Source organism: Triturus cristatus, chromosome 12 (assembly GCF_964204655.1).
Source record: "Triturus cristatus chromosome 12, aTriCri1.1, whole genome shotgun sequence".
Classification (NCBI taxonomy): domain Eukaryota; kingdom Metazoa; phylum Chordata; class Amphibia; order Caudata; family Salamandridae; genus Triturus; species Triturus cristatus.
In genome coordinates, this window is record NC_140595.1 from 279,718,962 (window position 1) to 279,731,957 (window position 12,996).

At 46.8% G+C, this 12,996-nt stretch overlaps 1 protein-coding gene across 2 annotated transcripts in view; it reads left to right on the forward strand.

Annotated features, from left to right (window-relative positions):
* USP21 (ubiquitin specific peptidase 21) overlaps positions 1 to 12,996 on the forward strand; it is a 508,323-nt gene that overhangs the window by 122,979 nt on the left and 372,348 nt on the right. The gene's annotated exons all lie outside the window — the stretch shown is intronic.

Consider the following 12,996-nt stretch of genomic DNA (forward strand, 5'->3'; position numbering starts at 1 on the left):
ACATATTAGACAGGTATGCCTCCTATTGAAGAAGGATTGAGAATGATTTGCTTCTGGTTGCTCCACGTCTGGATTGGAATTTGTCCCAAGCAATTGCCGGGGGCAGAGATTTTAGGAAGAATAAGAAAAAGACTAGCTGAGGAGACAAAGAATTTTCAATTCGTATAAGGACACAAAGGTGAGAATTACACTTCTCTTCCTCTAGAAGCTCCTCAACAGCAAGAAAAAACACCGTGCAAAAAAAATAACTTGCGATTGCATTCCTTATTATTGTAGTCAGCTCAGTTATCCGTTAGGCTTTCTTACTCCGTCTTAGTCTTGTTTTTGTTCAACCCTGCAATAAAAAAAACATATGTATGACCTACTCTATGAAAAGTCAAACATCCATAACTGGTGGTAAAGTAGTCCTCTTGAAACTTTATATGACATAATACATTTAATGGCAGTTTTGATAATAAAGAAAAAAAACATACCTTGTGGTAAAGAAAAACAAAAGGGTGGGAAAGTCCTCTGCTCGTGCCCTTAATGGAACAAAAAATTCTTAGTTGCATCAGCTAAAATTGTATTTTTATTTTTTTATTTAATTCTGTGAGACGACTAGAGGCTCGGACTCTGCTTGAAAGAACATGTCAAATAATAACTGAAGCTACTTCTATGTTAGGTTCAAAATAAAACATTTTAAAAGTAGAATCAGAAGGCCAGTTTGCAGCTTTTTCTTTCATGATATCTTCCAACATGGTACCCAACACAAAAGATTTTCCCCCCTTGTGAAATGCACACTAACCGATCTCAGATCAATCACTGCTTTTTTCCTAAGACATTTTTCCCACCTGACAGTGTAAACTCCCTTTAGGCACTTGCAGACCAATGGCTGTTCCCATACTGGCTCATAAGATAATGGTAGGTGGCCTGCTGAAATGATCGACCTACACGCATTCACATTTCTGTTGCATTTAGACCCCACATTCCCATTAACACCTGGAAGATCTGTAATTTTAGCCTTTGGGTCTGGCATCTGTCTCTGATGTAGAGAGTTCTGGAGGCACTTTAGTTTTATTTGGGAGACAGTTTTCATTCACTGGCACTCGGTGTTCGAGGCAACAATGTATGACCTTGTGTCTCCAAATTTGTTGATGTATTGGACAGCCGAGAAATTGTCCAACGTCAAGAGGTTGCAGCAATTCAACTTCTGTGATGGCAGACATTTGATGGCGAATGAGCTGGCCAATAGTTCCAGACATTTGATGTGCAATTCTGGCTCTTTACAGAACCAACGCCCTACTTCTGAAGGGAAGCCGCACTTGGCGCCCCATCTGCTGGCATCTGATTCGATGACCATATCTGGTTGGGATTCGAAGATGGCTCTGCCATTCCAGGCCTCCATGTGGTCCAGCTACTCACGCAGCTCTCATTTGGCTTTTTCCAAGAGGGCAATTGCACTTGCAAAGGTGTTGAATTTTCAGCTTCTGAAGGGCCCTGTTCTTGACAGGGCCCAAGAATGTCACTTGAATCCATGGTATTAGTAAGCTCATTAATTGAGCTAACTGTCATAGTGGGTTCTGGTCCTTGAGGAGGACAGCTGTCTGTTACTTCTTGGTGGCTTTTATTTCTGACATCAACAGTTGAAGCCAGGCTTAACATATATATATATAGGGTCGGGAATTGGTAGCAACGTCACGGCTTAATACAACACCAGCAAACTCGTGTGCTTTCCACCGCATGAGAAACAAGACCCTCAATCGAGAGTGGGTAAAAGTGGATTTTTATTGTTGAGGTAATCCAACAGCATGGCATAGCATGACACGTTTCGACCCAGCCGGGTCTTAATCATATGCACATTGTGAGGAGCAGTTATTTCTTCACAGTTAATGTAATTTAGTTATGAGAGACTAGCAAGCAGGCACTTATATTGAGTTTAGAGCAGCAAAGAAAGAGCCAAGATTTTAACTCCATTTGGAATCATTTGGAGTTGTGGGTTCAGATTAATTATATTGATTCTTTTTTCCCCCCATGTTTCTTGGAAGTTGATTTCAGTTTTCTATAGTTTCTTGCTGCTGTGGAGTTTTAAGTAAAGCAATAAAATAATAATCTGGGCATCTGGTCCATCTAAGAATTCTTTCTATTGCCTCTTGTTTTAATTTCATCACTACTTTTGCTGATGAGCAACACTGAATGGAGAATACCAGCATTGGAAACCATTCTCCTGAGGTTTCTGTAGCTCATTCGCCAATAAGGATAGTGAAAGGTGAATTTGCCAACAGAAGATTGTTACGTGACTACATACTCAAAATAAATGCGATTATGTGACATGACTGTTCTGCATCACCCACTCTTTGTTTTTATAGGTTCACACAATACAATTACTCAGCCAATTCTGAAAAGTCAGCGATGTATGAGAAATATACAAAACGTGACTCAACTATAGTCTACTCTGTTATGTCAGCAATTAAGTGTAACATTAACTAGACTTTTAGGGACAAACCTCTTACTCTTAAAGATTATTCAGGCTAGTATAAAGCAGCAAACCACTAGACAGCTGCCCCACATGGTTTCTCCTGAAGACAAAAACCAGAACTGGATCCGCCTCATAAATTTTGTTGATTAGGCAAGTGTTTATGATCTGTGCAAGACTGTAGCTAATTTGCAAGAAGTATAGCAAAAGGTTGCATGTTAGCTTACTATCTTAAACCAAATATTTCCATTTTAGTAACTGTTTCTACTTGGATATTAGATAGATTACAGTTTTCAAGCAACATGGGACGTATTTATTTTCTACACAGTTTATCCCTCGCAGATTGAGGACTTCTACAACCCATGTTTAAGCAAATGCAAGATGCTTCAGTTCATGTGTCTCTTTGGGGAAATCACACACAGTTAACATTTGTTGCTTAGGAACCACAGGCAACTTGCCTGGAGCCTCTGGAGTGCAGGAGAGCTCTCTCCCAAGACACATGCTTCATGTTCCCGGGATATATTTCAACAAAAGATTGTGTCTTTTTGTAACTAAGAAACGGTGCAGATGGCCAGTGTTTTTTAATTTGCTTCAGTTCAATGTTTCCAGTAGTTCATATCAAAGTGTCCTGTTTTTGGCCCTGTGCGTAAGCTAAGTGCTTTGTTTTGGGGAGTGGCCGATTCCTAAAATTTCAGCTACCCTTTCTTTATTTCAGGAGAATTTTATTGAGCAAATTCTTTTTATAAACAAATGAACAGAGAGAAAAGGACAATCCGAGAATACAAGGGTCCAGTTTAAGATATACAGTTCAAATGCATAGAGTCCTGCAGGGTTGATCAAGACCTGAGGGTCTAGATCACAGAGCAAAATCCAGGTAACAGATGATGAATAAGAGGAAAACAACATATAGAGATTCGATAAACCCAAGATGTGTAATATGGCGAAAAAATAAGTAATAGAAGTAAAGTAAAATGAGTAAGAAGAAAGGGGAAAAGAAGGGCACTAGTAGGTATAGAGACAAAACACATGTATCATTGTGTAAAGTCCAAGGAGATCTTAGCGTTTATAAGTGCATGTGAATTCCAGCTCGTATGCTTCATTCAGTCCAAGGGTTCAGCCCAGGGTTTTGAAAGGTGGTGGTAATAGTTTTAAATATCTCTCATATTTGTACCCAAGCAATAGAGGACAGGTGTATAAGAGTATCGGGGTGGACAATAGAGAATAAATAGACAATAGAGAATCACAGCTACCCTTTCTAATATGGATATTCAGTGCTTCAGTTCTTCACTTCTTGTGCTTTGAATGGGCATAAATATGGTGGTCATAATTTCAAATCCTCCTTTGACAAGAATTAAAATCTAAAGAATGTTTTAAACCCACTCTCATAGATTGTACTTTGTCACAAGTCATAATTACAGAAAATTTGAACTGTATTTACTAGTCTTGATTAAGCTGTGAATACCCTGCACACAGGATTCAGCAAATAGGCTTAGGAAAAGTCATCTTTGGAGCCAAACTTGAATAATTTTCTTATGTTATGCAAAGCACCAGCAGAGAAGTCCAAACTATTTGCTGTCTATAAAATTGCAATTAAATCATTGTGTACATTTGAAGAGGAAGATCCATCATTAAAGCTTTGGGAAGTTCACCTGGAGCAATAATGGCGGGTTAAAATCTTCAAGTCACCATTACAAATGTATCCATGCCCGGAAGGATCAGATACAAAAACTCTAGGACTAATAATTCTATGCATGTAGACTCTTTGGCTAATACTGAAGGGAAGGAGCTGTTGCCCAGCACATTGGACAGCCTCTGCCTGCTCCCTGAAGCAGTCTAGTGGGAGCAGACAATGCTCCATCCAGCCAGACACAAGTGTGCCCTTGACCTTTGCCAGCCCCCAACCACCCCACCCCTACCCCCACTAGCATTTCAGCTGATACTTTCCTCCTGCTCTGAGCAGGTGGAAAGCTTCAGCCTTTTCATTGCCAATTTTTTTTAAACCGCTCAGTAAAGCACCTGGTAACTCCAGGTCTCAGCAGTTATTCTGCATTTTCGGGAATAAACTTGTTATGGCCATACTTGGTTGTGAAGATGCCGGCTGTTAATTTTAATTATAGTCCCCTTGTATCTAAACACCGACCTCTTACCTACTCATAATGAGGGCCAAACCTGATTAGATGAGGTGGCACCATAGTGGTGGAGGCAATACCTTTTGGTGATACTTCTAAAACAAGTCCAGATGTATTCTTTTCATAACTCCGAGCAACAAACGAGGCCCAATCTCCTACCGACACTGCTGCCGCACCTTCACCCACCTCCAGACCCAGAGAGCTACCCCCATCACGCTGGACGCTACAGTACACAAGCCACTGAGCGGCATCCACCTCAATGTACGCTCACTGCACAGGCACGCCGTAAAAATCTGGGACCTCCTCGACACTCATGACTCTGACGTTGCCTTCCACACAGAGAACTGGACCAATGCCAGCTCCACACCCGGCATCGCAAACTCCATCCCTGACGGATACAAGATCCTGAGGAAAGACCACCCCAACCGCCCCGGAGGAGGCCTCTCCATCGTCCACAAGAGTTCCCTTCGACTCACAACCACCAACTCGGATGACGCCTCGCCTCCCATGGAACACATCTACTTCCAGATCCAGCCCAATCCCAGGATGAGGCTCCAAGGAACACTCGCCTAGAGACCTCTTTGACCCCGCACCGCCTTGACCAACGTCATCGCAGACCACATCGCACCCCACGCCCTTGCCTCGACAGACTACATACTTTTCGGAGACCTGAACATCCACCTGGACAAACATAGCGATCCCAACACCACCGCCCTCCTGGAGAACCTCACCAATGTAGGGTTGAAGCAACTTGTCTCCACCCCCACTCACACAGCGGGACTCACACTCAACCCCATCTTCGCCGGAGGAAACAACATTCACTACAGCCACACCACAGAACTGCTCTGTACAGACCATCACTGCATACACTTCTCCTTCACGAAACCCACCGCTTACAAGTGCACGCTCCGCCCCCCACACAGAAGCTGGTAGAAAGTCTCTGAAGAACACCTCATCTCTGCCCTCATCTGCACTCTCCACCCCCCACTACGACAGACGCTAACACAGCGGCAAGCAACCTCCACCAACGGATCGCCAACCGTGCCAATACCCTTGCCCCCCTCCAGAACACCACAAGATGACACAACAAGAGAGCCAACTGGTTCACCGCAGATCTCCGTGAATCCAAGCACTCCTGCCCATGACTGGAGAAGAAGTGGCGAAACAGCAAAACCCCGGAAGCACACTCAGACTACGAAGCGGCCATCACAGCACATCATGACACATCAAATCAACAAAGAAAAACTTCATCCAAGACAGAATCCTCTCCAGCGCCCACAACTCCAAGGAAGTCTTTGCCATCATACAGGAATTCGTCAAACCCAACGGCAAAACAGACGTCCCTCCCTCCCAAGACCTCTGCGCCCTCCTCGACCAAGGCCATACGGCAGCCCTCATCCTCTTGGACGTATCAGCAGCCTTTGATGCCGTCTCCCACTGCACAATAGCCACAAGGCTCCACGATGCCGGCATCTTAGGAATAGCATTCGACTGGATACGATCTTTCTTCTCAGGCAGAACACAGAGAATAAGACTCCTGCCCTTCCTCTCAGAAACCAATAGATTTCGATGCAGTGTACCCCAACAATCCTCCCTCAGCCCCGCACTCTTCAACGTCTATATGGCCCCCTCGACACCATTGTCAGAAACCACGGACTCAACATAGTGTCCTACGCCGAAGACACCCAGTTCATCCTCTCCCTCACCAAGGAACCGGACATCACCAGGCGCAGTTTCCAAGAAGGGATGAAAGCTGTCGCGACCTGTATGAGGAACAGCTGCCTGAAGCTAAACGCGGAGAAAACTGTAGTCCTCATCCTCGGCTTCACCCCCTCCGCATGGGACAACACCTGGTGGCCTTCCGTCCTCGGAAACCCACCCACCCCTCTGAACCACGCACGCAACCTCACCATCATACTCGACTCCTCTACCATGAATCGCCAGATCAATGCCGTATCCTCCACATGCTTCAACACCCTCAGCATATTTCGCAAGACGTTCAAGTGGATCCACTCCAGCTCGAGGAAAACCGTCACCCACGCACTCTTCACCAGCAGACTGTACTACGGAAACGCTCTCTACGTCAGAGTCAACAAAAAACTCCTCTGCACACTCCAGACCATCCAGAACGCCGCACCCAGACTCATCCTCGACATCTCACTACATGACCACATCACCCAACACCTCCGTAACCTCCACTGGCGCCCCGGCGAAACATGAATAACGTTCAAACTGCTCACACACACCTACAAAGCCCTCCACAACACTGGACCCCAATACCTCAAAGACTGAATCTCCTTCCACACCCACAAAAGAAACCTCTGCTCAACTGACCTCGCCTTAGCCACCGTCCCTTGCTTCTACAGGACCAGAGCAGGTGGAAGATCCTTCTACCTCGCAGCCAAGACCTGGAACAAACTCCCCCTTAACCTCTGCGAAGCCTGACACTGAACCAATTCGGAAAGGACCTCAAGTCCTGTCTCTTCATATGTCCCCAACGGAGCTGCTCACACCCCCCTCCTTCAGCGCCTTGAGACCCTCACGGGTGAGTAGAGCGCTCTTCAAAATCCTGATTGATTGATATCTCAAATGTCCCAAACAGAGTATTCTCAGTAGATATGAATAGAAGTTGCATATGAAGAGTCTTAGGCTCCACTATGAGTCTGGTGGAGCGGAATTCCTATGTGGAATTCTGCCCCTCCTGGTCATATCTGGCCCTGGGTTCCTGCATCTGGTTCTCCCGGGTGCCGGAACACCAGACCAGAATTTACCAGCTGGAAATTCTGGCTGGAAAAGTCACTTACAGCTGTGGAGGCTAGCAGTAGATTTTCCTCTGCTCCTGTACCCACCAACCTTTTTTTGTGTGACAAGGTGTAAGGATACAAAGCTCCACCCAGTCAGAACAATCCTTTCCCTTCCCTCCTGCCACGCCCACATAATCACCTTCTCTCATTTACCACTTGCTCAGAGCAGATAGTATGTGGGACTGTTATATCTCTCTGAATAGAGAATACTTTGTGAAATTCTGGGCAGGAATTCCTTATCTGTACAGTTATTCCCAATTCCAATTTGTAATAGCTGGAGTTCACTGCAGAAATTCAGGATGGCAATGGTACCCCAGCCGCAGTGAATCTCTGCATGGAATTCTGCTGAGTCATTGGTTTAAATAGGGACGAAGAGTGGAGGAGTGTGGGGTGGGTTAATGGAGTGGCTAAGAGAAGGGCTTTTATTGAAATCCAGATTTTCTTGATGTACAACAGACGTATTGAAAGTATAGGGGTACAGTACCCACCTCGTAAATTTCCACAATCCATCCAACTTCCTTCAATCTCGGTTTATGTTTTTCTAAAGTGGGTACAGTACTGCAGTTTTTACTTACATTTGCATAAAAAGACATACGTTCTTAAACCAAACTCGTGAAAGATTCCACTGTACTGCTGGACTTCTTGAGGACAGAGTAATCATTTACTTATTCAAAATGGCTGACTTAAATATTCCGCAAGACATAAAGAAAATACTGCAAGCATAAAAATAAGAAAACAGTCATCACCCATAAAGTATGAAAGGAAATTGGTGGGATCTCGTCATCATTACAGGATAATGTAAGTTTGGGAAATCAAACTGTGATTTCCCTGTATTGCAGTGCCATGCATTTGCCATTTTAATAGTCCAGGCTTGTTACAATTCCTCCCAGTTTGATCACATAAGGGCTGTTAAGTATATCGAAATAATTGGTTAGTGCTTAAATTGATAGGCATAATGTTATCAATTCAGCCTAAGTGGGCAGGTACTCCATTATAGACATTGTAATCCTCCATTCCTAGCAAAAAAATCAAATAAAGGGCCACCAAGCAAATGTCCGATGTATATCAAAAGAATATATGAGGAAGGCAACAAATAAAACACTTGTACACAAGTCAACCCCTAGTGGGCAAACAATATCAATTGCCAAGATAGTCACACTTTTCTACCAGTTCACCCCCACACAGTAGATCCATCATTAGATCGAATTAAATCATCCCCAAACAGTTCTCTTCCAATAGCCCATGACCTGCAAATAGAAGAGCAGCTAAATGAAAAACACTTTGTATACAATGGCAATTAAAAACATAAAAAAATTGTGGTTGGTTGTCATTTTACAGAGTATGCTTTAGAATGGGATCTAGTTATGTAAATGTATAATCATTTCCTCATCCCTTGAGGGCTCAAGTGTCCAAATCTATGATCTGTCAGGATACCATTTTACATAACTTCATGTAGGTGGTCTGTTATCTCATTGCTACCAAAAAATGTAAGCAATTTATATTTACCATTGTGGTTTTCTTGAAAGTGTCTTGCCTCGGGATAACTGTATTTTTTTCTAATTGCCCTGCGGTGTTCCAAAATAGGTTTCTTTACTGGGAAGATAGTACTTCCCATAAACCACTTGTAGAGAGTAGTACAAATAATGAATTTAGTGATGTTCCTACATTCTTTGATTCCAGGTACACTGTATGACAACTTATTAGAGCTATTCTTGCGTACTTGGCAGCATTGCATTTAAAGAACCCCTTACAGTATTTGTACTGCCTTGTTTCTTGCTATCACTTTCATCTCTAATGGATTTTGATTTTATTTTTTTATAAGTAATAGAAATACTAGAACCTAAATTAGTACGTAATGGACTTTTTGTAAGCTGGCTGTTCCAATTTCTGTTGATTTGTCGGTTTGATCTCACAAGCCTGTGTATTGTAGTTAATGATAATGTGTATTTGCATCTGATGGCTTTCTTGCTCTTTAGGGACAAGTAGATCCTGTCTACAGTTAGGCAGTTTAGATGGGGAAGTCTATGTGAGTATTCTTTAAGGGTAGCCATGTTCTCTGAATCTCTTTCTGTCATTCTGTTTTTTCATTTGTGAATGAGAAGTCGGTGCTACAATATCTGCATTCATGTAGCAGTTCCCCCTATAGTATACTCCATATCGGAAAGAGACTATTAGTTATAGATTCCTTACCTTAGAATTACCCTCAGGCGTCAGACTAGATGCAGTGAAATATTTTCATAGCAGTACCCCTACATGTCGATAGGTTCGACGCCAGCCAGCGCAGATCCGGAGAGAGTGGTACCTCCAGTCACTTTTTGACTGCTATTTTTCGACTTTTGTCGACTTCCTTTTTGAGTTGTGTTGACTCCTGGTGCACTCAGGGATGCCACGTCAGACCAGCTTCAAGGCTTGTGACTCCTGTCACAAACTGATTTCGGTTACGGACCTGCACCTCGTGTGCCTCTGGTGTATGGAGCGTGACCACGACCCGAAGTCGTGCTCTGACTACCGGGCCATGAACCCTAAGTGTTTGTGGGAATGGAGCCGAAAGCTTCTTGAGGCCTGGCAGTCCGCTCCGCACCGCTCGAGGTCCTGGTCGAGAGGGAGGTCCCGGGACCGGCCACCACCACCACTCTTCGCCAAAGTCTTCGTCTTCAGGTAAGTCGAAGCACAAGAAGAAGGCAAAAAAGCATTGTTGCTCTTTGCGTTCTCCCTGTCCGTCGGCCGACACGATGCAGGATGCGGATGGTGTTCGTCCTGCAGCTCCGCCTGCGGAGCCTGCTCGGTCGGCGCAGAGTTTCCCTCCCTTTCTCGGGAGCCGGTGCGACCCTTGCCTAACTTTGTAGTTTCTACAAAGCCCTTCATTCCATCTTTAAGCATCCCGGCGCGCCTTCGGGCCCCACGGACTCGGTTGAGGGCTCTAGGCCTTCGATCCCGGTGGCTTTTGCCCTGGCGCCGAGGGGCCCCCAAGGATCTAGACCTGGATTCGGATTGGCGCCGGTCAACCTTACGACAACACCCACGATGCCAAATCCGATGTCGACACCTCCGACGCCGGTTGTGTCCACAGCCGGCGTCAACCCCGGCCTCCACCTCGACATGGATATGGACACGGAGCCGGACGGACGCCAACCGACGCCGGATCTGGTGCCAACCGGTACTTTTGTACCATTGTTCTATCCTGGTGTTCCTTATCGCCGTGAGTGGCAACCAGGTGAGGGTGAGGAGGACTGAGAGGGGTCTGTGGACCCTCTTGCAGACCAGTTGGATGAACCGGACTGGAGAGAGGAGATAGGTGATACCAGTGGTCTGGACACCTCACCAGACCTCGGTATGCTTTCTCCCCCTACCGTAGCTACGGAGGAGGGTGCATCTTCCGCAGTGGTGTTGCATAGGGCGGCTGAGGCCTTGAACCTTGAGCTTCCTACGGTCGCAGTCAGGACTAACCTCCTGACTGAGGTGCTTCACCTGGCAGCGGCATCTTCGGAGCCCCTGCTGTCATTCAATGAGGCCCTCACTGACATCCTTCTGGGCAACTGGTCCAGGCCCAGCACAGGGGCTCCAGTGGATAGGATGATTGCCCGACGTCACCGGCTGGCCCCAGGCAACCCCATTTTCGTCTCCCAGCACCCTACCCCTGAGAGCTTAGTAGTCCAAGCCTCTACTTCCAAAGGCACATTCCCTACTGCTCCCCCGATAGGGAATCCAAAAAGCTGGATCATCTTGGGAAGAAGATGTTTTCTTCCGCCAGCTTGGGACTGTGGTCAGTGAACACCGCATGTCTGTTGGGCCGTTAAACCCACTCCATGTGGGATACAGTTGCGCAGGTGCCACTCTATCCCGTGCCATTGCTGAGGGTAGAGATGCAGCCAAGTTTGCCATTTGGGTCAGGGGGCCAGCTGGCAGGCCAGTCCAGCAGTGACCCCTCTGCAGCAGCCTCCAAAGCTTCCTAGTCCGACCCTCCAGGTCCACCGGTTGCCAGTGGGTGGCAGGATTCGCCATCACCTCCCCCACTGGCAGAACATGTCGTCTGACAGGTGGGTTTTGCAGACAGTCCGAAGGGGCTACTCCCTCCCCTTCGAGACTACCCCTACATCCATGCCACCTCAATTCCATTGCATGTCGGAGGATCATTTGGCCCTTTTCCGCCAGGAAGTTGTGGCTCTCTTGGCCAAGGGAGCCATCGAACGCATACCTGTGCCAGAAGTAGGTCGTGGTTGCTATTCCCACTTCTTTCTGGTACCCAAAAAGGACAAAGGCCTGCGTCCTATCTTAGACCTCAGGGACGTCAACCACTTCCTCCGGAAGGAGAAGTTAAAGATGTTGACATTGGCTCAGGTTCTGTCTGCCCTCAACCCTGGAGACTGGATGGTATGGTTGGACTTGCAGGACGCCTATTTCCACATTCCCATCCTGCCAGCCCACAGGCGTTACCTACGGTTCACGGCAGGCCACGAGCATTTTCAGGTTACCTATCTCGACGACTGGCTGTTAAATGTGGGCTCACCCCAGGCTGTTGTCACCCACCTCCAGACTACGGCGGACTTCCTGCACTCGCTGGGGTTCACTATCAATGTGCCGAAGTCACACCTGATTCCCTGTCAGAAGCTCCTCTTCATCGGAGCGGTTCTGGACACGACGCAGATTCGGGCTTACCCTCCTGACCCGCGAGTCCAGGATATTCGGGCTATGGTTCCGATCTTTCAGCCTCTATCCTGGGTTTCGGTCAGAATGACCCTGCGACTGCTGGGCCTCATAGCCTCCTGCATCCTGCTGGTGGATCATGCCAATTGGCATATGCGGGCTCTGCAGTGGGACCTGAAGTTCCAGTGGGCACAGCATCAGGGGAATCTTGCCGATTGCGTCCAGATCTCAGAGGGCACTGCACGCCAATTGCAATGGTGGCTAACAAACCAGGTTTGGGTCAACGGCAGATTCCTCTCCCTTCCCCAACCAGAGTTCACCGTGGTGACAGATGCATCACTTCTCGGGTGGGGCGGCCACATGGGAGAGGTGGAGATCAGAGGCCTCTGGTCTCTAGCGGAGTCCGGGCTCCACATCAACCTTTTGTAGCTCTGGGTGATTCGTCTTGCACTGAAGGCATTCCTTCCCTCTGTCCGGGGAAGAGTAGTGCAGGTGTTCACGGACAATACCACCGCCACGTGGTACTGTAACAAACAGGGCGGGGTGGGGTTGTGGACCCTATGTCAAGAGGTTCTTCGCCTCTGGACATGGCTGGAACATCAGGGCATACCCCTGGTGGTTCAATACCTGGCGGGCTCACTGGGCACCAGGGCGGACGAACTCCGCCGCCGGTGCATGATGGATCACGAATGCCGTCTTCTCTCGGAGGTGGTACAAGGTCTCTTTCAGCAGTGGGGAGAGCCTTGTTTAGTTCTATTAGCCACCTAAGAGAACGTGCAATGTCAGCAATCCTGTGCGTTGGAATTTCCAAGGCGGCACTCGCTCAGCGACGCTTTTCGTCACAAGTGGAGTTGCAGTCATCTATACGCCTTTCCGCCTATACCACTTCTGCCCAGAGTGCTGAAGAAGATCAAGCGCGACCGGGCCCAAGTCATTCTTGTGGCTATGAATTGTGCATGAAGAGTGT